Source organism: Herpailurus yagouaroundi, unplaced genomic scaffold (assembly GCF_014898765.1).
Source record: "Herpailurus yagouaroundi ecotype Mexico unplaced genomic scaffold, PumYag 28, whole genome shotgun sequence".
Lineage (NCBI taxonomy): Eukaryota > Metazoa > Chordata > Mammalia > Carnivora > Felidae > Herpailurus > Herpailurus yagouaroundi.
In genome coordinates this window covers 64,125,037-64,136,086 of record NW_024412376.1, presented here as the reverse complement: position 1 = coordinate 64,136,086, position 11,050 = coordinate 64,125,037, and the positions used below count along the sequence as shown (strand labels likewise).

At 38.8% G+C, this 11,050-nt stretch overlaps 1 pseudogene; it reads left to right on the top strand.

The window, feature by feature from the left end:
• The first annotated feature begins 1,282 nt into the window (after positions 1 to 1,282).
• On the top strand, positions 1,283 to 2,012 carry LOC121030090 (39S ribosomal protein L16, mitochondrial-like; annotated as a pseudogene).
• Positions 2,013 to 11,050: the final 9,038 nt, after the last annotated feature.

Below are 11,050 nucleotides of genomic sequence, written 5' to 3'. Positions count from 1 at the left end.
TAATATGGTAGTGTATATATATATATATATATATATATATATATATATATCCCAAAAAGCTGTTACTAAATACTTGGTGTATCTTCTAATTAATGGCCCCATAGAACTAAAAACTATATATAGGGTTTTTTTTTCTTTTCTCTTTCTCACAAGTTAATGTGAGGAAATTAATGTGATAATTCTTAAGAAAACAGTATATCAAGGTAGACAAAAAAAATGCTACGGGATTTTTTCTTAGAGGGCCTGCTATCTCTTGAATGATGGTTCAAATGATTCCCAATGACATCCTGTGTAACAGACACATGACACTCTTTCCTAAAGGCACAATTTATAAGGTTGGGTTCTATTAGTGGAAAACTCTTATATCATAAAAATGTCCTGATCATTGGGGTGCCTGGATGGCTTAGTCAGTTAAGCGTCTGACTTGATTTTGCCTCAGGTCAGAAAGAAAACAAGCAGGGGAGAGGCAGAGAGAGAAGGAGAGAGAGAATCCTGAGCAGGCTCTGCCCTGTCATCTTAGAGCCTGACATGGGGCTCGATCCCACAAACCGTGTGATCATGACCTGAGCCAAAACCAGGAGTAGGACATTTAACCAACTGAGCTATTCAGGTACCCTATGGAGTTCTTAGTTACTCCAAGACTTGTTAAGGTATGGTGACTGCTTTAGTAATGAAGGCTTTTGGGCTCCTGGCAGATGAAGAAAGGGGAAGATTTGGGTACAAACCAACCATGTGGTACCTCTCCGTGATACCAGGTGAATGGCTCCAGCTCTTCTTCCTGGTCTATTCTTTAGAACATTTTTATATAGGAGGTATTTTCTCTCAAGTATTAGACTTCAGGATACATGGTGTCAGGGCCCCTGGGGTTCTGACTATAGTCAGTATCTTCAGATTCCAAGAATCTGACTTTCTCAAAGTTAGGTGTAAAATCTCGGCAATCAGGATTCAAACTTAGAACCACTGGCCTGTGTCCTCTGGGGATAAACATATTTTTGCAGCCAAGTAGGGGTATTAAATATTAGATATTGAATTAGACATTCAACAAATATTTGTTGAAAAACTACTATGTGCCAAGTTCTATACTAGGCATGAGATATGCAAAGATGAATACATGCTCTTACAAACTAATAGGAAAATATGATAAGGACATGATCTAGAAGTTCACAGAAGGTAATTCCAAATGGTCAATAAACACCTTAAATGTGTGTGATTCACTAACAATTAAAAATATGTAAGTTTAGAGTCACTATGGGGAGCCCGGTGCTGCTAGATGCAGGTGACCATGTGGCAGCTGCTGGCTCGAGCCAGTGGGCCACTCCTGTGAGTGCCGCTGTCAGATTCTTGGGCAGCCCCACCTGCCAGTGCTGGACTATGGATGCTGCTCCTGGTGCCAACTCTTGAGGATGTTTCCATTCTTGAAAAGCCCAAGCTTAAATTTGTTGAAAGGGCAACATCTGTGTGTGCCAAAAGTGAGAGGAGAACTTAAAAACGACATATGAGGACCTTCTACTGAAGCTACTGAGTTCACAGAAGGCAGCTGTGCAATCTTGGCACTGGGTGGTGGTCACCTCCATTGGAGCCATTTTGAAATGATGCACCTGACAAAGTACTGCTCTGTGGACCCCAAGAACATATTTGCCTTATGAAGAGTACTAGCCCCTTTTCAGCCCATCACCTGCAAGGGTATGACACACATGGGAGCCAAAGGTGCCATTGATCATTACATGACTGGCCCATAATAGAGATGGGTGGGCATTGTGAATTCAAAGAGGTACAAGGCTTACTTGACCAGGTGCCCACAAGTTGCCCTTCTGATCAAAGGCCATGAGTGTGTGACTCTAGAGAAGATGTGGAAAGATCAAGAGGAATGAGAACAGAACAACTAAAACCCCTGGACCTTTGAGCGTATAGTCACTGCCAATGTGCTGGGGATATGGAAAGTCCTGAGCCCCTATAACTTGACCCAGAAGGCGCAGTTCTGGGGCAAGTCCTATATGCCTGAACATGTGTAGTGAGAATGTGAGAAATAAATGTACGAACGCTACTGAGAGAGAAAGAATCTACATCTTTAATACCCTCAGCCTACCCTTAAAGTCTTTGGGTAGCTCTAATGTCTAACCAAGGTGCAATATATGAGTAAATGATTTCTGAAAATTTGTACAACATATGTGGATTTTTTTATATCTTTTTCAAGTTTTTATTTAAGTTCCAGTTCATTAACATGCAGTGTAATATTAGTTTCAGGTATAGAATTTAGTGATTCGCCACTTTCATACAATACACAGTGCTCATCGCAAGTGCACTCCTTAATCCCCATCACCTATTTAACCCATGCCCCCTGCCCACCTCCCCTCCAGCAACCCTTGGTTTGTTGTCTATAGTTAAGAGTCTGTTTTCTGATTTGCCTCTCTCTTTCCCCCTATGTTCATCTGCTTTGTTTCTCAAATTCCACATATAAGTGAAGTCATATGGTATTTATCTTTCCCTGACTAATTTATTTCTAGCATAATACTCACTAGCTCCATCCACATCATTAAAAATGGCAAGATTTCATTCTTTTTGATGGCTGAATAATATTCCAGTGTGTGTGTGTGTGTGTGTGTGTGTGTGTGTGTGTCTGTGCATGTCACATCTTCTTTATCCATTCATCAGTCAATGGACGTTTGGGCTTTTTGCATAATTTGACTATTGTTGATAATGCTGCTATAAATATTGGGGTATATGTATCCCTTTGAATCAGTATTTTTGTATCCTTTGGGTAAACACTAGTGCAATTGCTGGATCATAGGATAGTTCTGTTTTTAACTTTTGGAGGAAACTCCATACTGTTTTCCAGAGTGGCTGCACCAGTTTGCATCCCCACCAACAGTATAAGAATGTTCCCCTTTCTCCATATCCTCACCAACACCTGTTGTTTTTTTGTGTTGTTAATTTTAGCCATTCTGACAGGTGTAATGCGATATCTCATTGTAGTTTTGATTTGTATTTCCCTCATGATGAGTGATGTTGAGCATCTTTTCATGTCCCAAAAGAAGAAGAGAGAAAAGGGGGTGGAAGGTTTATTTGAGGAAATTATAGCTGAAAAGTTCCCTAATCTAGAGAAGGAAACAGACACCCAAATCCAGGAGGCACAGAGAACTCTCATCAAAATCAACAAAAGCAGGCTACCCAAGACATGTTGTAGGTAAATTTTCAAAATATAGTGATAAAGAAAAAATCCTAAAAGCAGCTAGATAAAAGAAGTCCCTAACTTACAAGGGAAGACCAATAGGGCTAGCAGCAATATCTCCATAGAAAAATGGCAAGCCAGAAGGGCTTGAATTCAATGTGCTGAATGGAAAAAATCTGCAGCCAAGAATACTCTGTCCAGGAAGGCTATCATTCAGAATAGGAGAGATAAAGAATTTCCCAAATAAAAACTAAAGGAGTTTGTGACCACTTAGCCATCCCTGCAAGAAATATTAAAGGGGACTCTTTGAGTGGAAAGGAAATATCAAAAGCAACAAAGACTAGAAAGGAACAGAGAAAATCTCCAGAAATAATGACAAAACAAGTAATAAGATGGCACTAAATACATATCTATCAATAATTACTCTGAATGTAAATGGACTAAATGCTCCAATCAAAAGACATAGGGTATCAGATGGATTAAAAAACAAAACAAAACACAAGACCCATCTATATGCTACCTGCAAGAGACTCATTTTAGACCTAAAGAAACCTGCAGATTGAAAGTGAGAGAATGGAGAACCATCTATCATGCAAATGAATGTCAAAAGAAAGCCAAAGTAGCAATATCAGACAAACAAGATATTAAACCAAAGACTGCAACAAGAGATGAAGAAAGGCATTATATCATAATAAAGGGGACTATCCAAGGAGACATAACAATTGTAAATATTTATGCCCCCAACTTGAAACAACTCAAATATATAAAACAATTTATATCTGTTGATTTTTTAAAGTGCATTATATTTACATTAAATAGAATTTGAAAATTACCTCAGGAAAAAAATAAGTTAAAATGAGAAGTCATTTCACTCACATGAGGACTTTAAGAGACAAAACAGATGAACATAAGGGAAGGGAAACAAAAATAATATAAAAACAAGGAGAGGCACAAAACAAAAGAGACTCATAAATATGGAGAACAAACTGAGGGTTACTGGAGGGGTTGTGGGAGGAGGGATGGACTAAATGGGTAAGGAACACTAAGGAATCGACTCCTGAAATCATTGTTGCACTATATGCTAACTAATGAGAAGTCATTTTTTATTTTATTTTTTTTATCTGTTTGACAAAGGCTAAAAATAATGGTTATATCCAGTGTTAGAAAGAGTGTGGGTAACTTTCGTATACTGTTGATGAAATACCACTTTTCTAGAGGAGTTTGTCAGTATGTATCAAAATAAAAATGTTTATCTTAACCTGATAATTCCCATTTTGGAAATGTAAATAAAGGCAGTAATACAAAAGCTCAAAGATGTGTATTCAGATTTTCATTGGGGTATTTTTTATAATAGTGGTTTCATATAAGTCTTATTTACAGTAGTATTAAGTAATTTACAGTATATCCTTTCTGTGGATTGCAGTGCAGTTGATTATGTATTCCTATGTTGTTAGGTATCCATAATATATCATCAAGTGAAAATAACAGAATACTAGAAACAAGCTCATCCTATTTCTGTTTTTAAAAAATATACATACTTATACACATACTAAGAAATTAAGAAAGATCCTCCAAGATGATTAACATGGACTGATCTTTCATATATTTTTTAGGCTTCTCTGTAGTTCTCTAATTTTTTTGCAATGAGCTTTAGTTACTTTTATTATATGCAAAAAAAGTATTGAAATATAAATATCAAACACTCTTTCCTCAAAGATATCACATTTGTATACACAGGCAAAATTTTTCAAGCTGCAGTAAAAGTAGTTTAATAATTCTAGAATTGGCAGAATTGGCAGAGCTAAGTTGTAAGTTCACCTCTCTTTTCAAAGCCCAGTTCCAGGAAGGGGATCCAGACAAGTCTTACTTTCTTGTCCTTCAGTGAGCCAGCCTCTCCAGTCCTTTTCTCAGCATTTTCCTGCTTATGGTAAATCAGGTCCAGGTGATGTCATTTTCTTGAGCAGGAGCAGAACTAAAATTAATTAGGAGGTTCCTAAGTTCCAAGCACTCTATTGGACACTTACATATTCTCTACTGGTAAGGTGTTAATAAAGTAACTGGCCTCAAATTAACAGGGCCATGATTCAAATCTAGTCCTCTTATTCCAAAAGCCATGCTATTTCCATGGGTTCCTCTGTGTCTACTTTTGTGTATTTGTGTGTTCATCAACGTATAGATTCTTGCTTTAGTGTGAAATAGTTTGTGCCTATATACCTGCACTTAATTGGGTCTTCCTTAGAAGAGGCCTATAGTGGGAACAATTCTCTCATGCCCTAGCCTTTTTAACTGGCTAGAGACCTGCACACTCCAACCACCTACCCATCCATCCGTCCATCTATCCACCCATCCATCCATCCGTCATCTCCATTTATCCATCCTCCCATCTAGTATTTGTTAAGAGCAAATAGCTTACAGTTTAAAAGCATGGTCCATAGAACCAAATTGGCTGGGTTCAAATCATAACTCTACCATTTACCAACTATGAGACCATGGACAAATCACTTAAATACTTGTGCCTCCTTTTTCTGTAAACTGGGGATAACAGTACTTACCTCACAATATTGTGCACATTAAATTAATCTAAAGTACTTAGAGTCATGCCTGGAATATAATAAATACATTTCCATAATGATTAATATCATGTGCCAGGCACTGGACTTGATAGTAAATTTCGAAATGGAACAAAATAGGTTTTCTGCCTTGAAGACTAGCTTATAGTCTAGGGGCAGAGACAGGCACACCTATGGCCATAAACACAGAGTTCTTTGGGGGCAGCACTGGAGAGGGTTGGCATCAAGGAGGCTTGCCAAGGAAGAGATTGTCTAATCTGAAGTCAACCAGTTAAAGGTTGAAGAAGACCTTGTTAAATCTGAAGTCAACCAGTTAAAGGCAGGGAAAGGCAAGAGTGTGTGGCAAGCTTGAGGTACCCAAGTGGTTCAGAACAACTGAGGGGCAGAATGCCAGAGGGGTGTGGGAGAGATGGAGCAGGAGAGGGGAGGTTAGCTGGCTCTTGCTCTCTGTCAACTTTTATAGAAGTTCTTTAAATTTTGTGGAGCTGACTACAGCCCTTCCCCTTGACTTGCATTTAAACCTTTTTGCCTGTTATTGCCCTTAATTAATAACAACACATCAGACCTGAAAGATAAGGTTGGAGGTCATGGGTAAAAGCTCTCCTTTCATCATGCTTTCAGTTTCTGGGGTGAAATGACTGAGTGTTTCAGCTATGCCAGTGTCTGGAAACTTTATCACATTTATAGGCTCAGACTGTGGAAGTGGGATTAACAGCTTTGAGGAAAAGTGACTCCCCCAGCCATCATTTGACAGACTTTTTGGGACCAGCTGTCTCCCAGTACAGAGAACAAGGACATATACTGGGCCCACACTCCTGCCTTCAGTGGAAATCATAGCGTGCCTGGCAGACTGGCCAGTTTTATTTTACAGTTCTTATATTGTCTTTCTCAACAATAATTATCTACCAAGAAAAGAACTTGAATGCTGAAATTCCCACTAACCAGGATTTTATAACTGTCTTGACTATTCTCAAGTATACTATTCTCCCTCTATTTCTTTGTTTGCCTTGAAGTATCAAGTATTAAAGTGTTTTTTATTAATCATTTTTGTATTTAAATTTTTTAAATATTGGGGTGCCTCAGCGGCTCAGTCGGTTAAGTGTCCGACTTCGGTTCAGGTCATGATCTCGTGGTTTGTGAGTTGGAGCCCCATGTTGGGCTCTGCGCTACCAGCTCAGAGCCTGGAGCCTGCTTCGGATTCTGTGTCTTCCTCACTCTCTGCCCTTCCCCCATTTGTGTGCTCTCTCTCTCTCTCTCTCTCTCTCTCTCTCTCTCTCTCTCAAAAATAATTAAATAAAATATTAAATAAAATTTTTTTTAAAAATTTAATGTTTATTTTTATTTTAGAGAGAGAGAGAGAAAGCGACAAAGCATGAGCAGGGGAGGGGCAGAGAGAAGACAGAATGCGAAGCAGGCTCCAGGCTCTGAGCTGTCAGCACAGAGCCTAACACAGGGCTTGAACCCACAGACAGAGATCATCACCTGAGCTGAAGTTGTACACTTAATTGACTGAGACACCCAAGCACCTCATTATTAATCTGTTTTAACTAATGCCTGTTCACAAAAATTATGTATTCTTAATTTTTGTCTTTAATCAGTGCATTTTCTCAGTGAAATATGTGTCTCTCTTTCAATTTTGAGATTCTCTTTGAAAGTAATGTAAAGGAATGCATGGGTGGTTCAGTTGATTAAGCAACCAACTTCAGCTCAAGTCATGATCTCACAGTCCTTGACTTGGAGCCCCACTTCAGGCTCTGTGCTGAGGGCTCAGAGCCTGGAACCTGCTTCAGATTCTGTGTCTCCCTCTCTCTCTGCCCCTCCACTGCTCACACTCTGTGTTGCTGTCTCTCAAAAATAAACATTTAACGGGGCGCCTGGGTGGCACAGTCGGTTAAGCGTCCGACTTCAGCCAGGTCACGATCTCGTGGTCCGTGAGTTCGAGCCCCGCGTCGGGCTCTGGGCTGATGGCTCAGAGCCTGGAGCCTGTTTCCGATTCTGTGTCTCCCTCTCTCTCTGCCCCTCCCTCCCCCGTTCATGCTCTGTCTCTCTCTGTCCCAAAAATAAAAACGTTGAAAAAAAAATTAAAAAATAAAATAAAATAAACATTTAAAAAATTAAAAAAAAAAAAAAAGTAACGTAAAGATGCTTGCAGGGTACCTGAGTGGCTCGTTTGGTTAAATGTCCAACCCTTCATTTCATCTCAGGTCATGATTTTATGGTTGTGAGGTCAAGCCAATGTTGGGCTCTGTGCTGAGCATGGAGCCTGGTTAAGATTCTCTCTCTCCCTCTCCCTCTGCCCCTCCCCTGCTTGCTTGCTCTCTCTCTCTCTCTCTCTCTCTCTAAAAAAAGAAAAAAAATGCTCACTGGACTGGTTACCAGTTTCCAGAGAAGGTTCAAACCTCATTACCTGTATCTTCAAGAGCATTTCTGTAGGTCTGTCATAACATCTTCAGTGTTTCTCTGTCGGCTTCTGCTTGCTTTCTGTTTTTTGGTGTAACATCCTCCGTAGGGTATTTTTGGCAACAGGGCTTGTCTGAATCAGTCTCCCTTTCATTTCTGAGGCAAACCAGTGATTCATCTTTGTTACAGGATTTCACAAACACTGCTATACTGTTTTGTATCATTAAGGTTTGACTTAGGGAAACAGATCAAGGAGAATTATCTCACGGGCATTCAACTTTCCAGTTATGTCTTCACTGTTGCTCCTGTCAACAGTACCCGGAAGAGTGTGACTGCAGGTGAAAGTCTCCTGGACCTGATTTTAATACCACCCCTGCTCAGGAGGCCACAGAATGTGTGGAGGAAGAAAGTGGAAATTGCAAGTGCATTAAAGAGTAATAAAATTATGTGTGTCCTGATGTACTATACTGAGGACATAGGATCTCCTATATTGTATTCCTGCCAAAAGGATGTAGTTTAATGATGATGGAAATAATCAGGCACATCCAAATTGTGAGATATTTTGCAAAACAGCTAGCTTAGGATTTTCAAAAAATGTCAGTGTAATGAAAAACAAATGATTGGGGAATTATCCTAGATTAGTTCTCAAAATGTGCCAGCAGCATCAGCATCACCTAAGAATTTATTGGAAATGCAGAATCTCAGCACAGCCTCCCTACCAGACTCAGAATCAGAATTTGGATCTTAACAAGGACGCCCAGGTGATTTGTGAGCACATTCAATTCTAAGAAGCTCTAACCTAATGTACAATTCATACTCAAATTTCCCCAGATGACCCAGTAATATCCCTTTTGGCTATTTCCCAATCCACCCAACTCCATATTTGAACCTAATCAAGTATCACACAGTGCATTTTGTTCTTAGATCTCTTTATCTTTTAATCTAGAACTGTGGCGCTCAAACTTTAGCATGCATCAGAATCACTTGGAGGGTTTGTTAAAAAACAGTTTGCTATCTCCTAAGGTGAAGGGAAAAAAAGCAAAAGTAAACTGTTGGGACTACTCCAAAATAAAAAGCTTTTGCACAGCAAAGGAAACCGTCAACAAAACAATGGGAGAAGATATTTGCAAATGGTATATCCAGTAACAGGTTAATATCCAAAATATATAAAGAACTTACACAACTCAACACACACACACACACACACAAATCTCATTAAAAGATGGGCAGAGGACCTGAAAAGGTATTTTTCCAAAGAAGATATACAGATGGCCAACATGCATGTGAAAGATGCTTAACATCACTAATCATCAGGGAAATGCTAATCCAAACTACAAGGAGATACCACCTTACACCTGTTAGAATGATTAAAATCAAAAAGACAAGAAATAAGACATGTTAACAAGGATGTGGAAGAAAAGGAATACCCACACTGTTGGCAAGAATGTAAATTGGTATAGTCACTGTGGAAAACAGTATGGAGGTTTCTCCAAAACTTAAAAATAGAAATACCAGGGCACCTCAGTGGCTCAGTTGGTTAAGTGTCTGACTCTTGATTTCAGCTCAGGTAATGATCTCACGGTTCATGGGATCAAACCCCACATTGGGCTCTGTGCTGACAGCACATAGCCTGCTTGGGATTTTCTCTCTCTCTCTCCCCCTTCCCCACTCTCTCTGTCTCTCTGCCTCTCAGTAAATAAACTTTAAAAAATAGAAATACCATGTGATCCAATAATTCCACTGTTGGATATTTACCCAAAGAACACAAAAACACTAATTTGAAAAAAATATATATGCACCCCTATGTCTATTGCAGCATTATTTACAATAGCCAACATATGGAAGCAAATTAAATGTCCATTGATAACTGAATGGATAAAGAATATTTGGTATATATATGCAATGGAATATTACACAACCATAAATATATGAGATCATGCCATTTGAGACATGGAAAGACTTAGAGGGTATTATGCTAAGTGAAATAAGTCAGACTGGGAAAGACAAATACTGTATGGTTCCACTCATATTTAGAAACTAAAAAAGTAAAAGCAAATTAATAAACAAAAACCAGAATCAGACCCATAAATACAGAGAACAAACTGATGGTTGCCAGAGGGGAGAGGATAGGAAGAAGGGCAAAATGGGTGATGGGGAGTGGAAGATACAGGCTTCCATTCATAGAATGAATAAGATGGGAATAAAAGGCACAATATAGGGAATCTAGTCAGTGATCTTGTAACAACATTATATGGTGACAGATCATAGCTACACTTGTGGTGAACATAGCATAATGTATATACTTGTCAAATAACTATGTTGTATGCCTGAAACTAATGTAACATTATGTGTCAACTATACTCAAATAAAAAATAAAAGAAATAAAAAACAAACTTAGGTATCTTTACAGGATTCCAGGTAGATCAAAACAAATTCTATAAAATTTAGTGTTTTTTGTGGTGCCTTTGTCTTATCACTTCACACTTAAAAAAATAGGCCTCTTCCCAAGTGCATTTCAGAGACTATGTGTTGAGCATCTGCAACAGGCACTGGATTCCAAGACAAAAAATAAAGACAAGATTGCTGCCTTCCAATGCACAGGGTATGGGGTGGGAAAATGTTGGGAATAGCTGGTCTATATCATAGCTCTGTGTGTCTGGTTTAAAGAAAAAATAGAATATCAAAACAAAGCACATTTATGAAATTCTTTGATTATGTTAACAATAAAAATAAAAAATCATAGGGGAAAAAAAAAAACAGATTCCCCACCAACCCCATTCCTGCATACACCATGCAAGAGTTCCTAGAGGTGAGATCAGATGCTATTGGCCCTGGGACCACACTGTGAGTAGCAAATAATTAAATAATAGTATTAGCTCAATGTTAAATTTCTAAGTGTGGTAATTATATT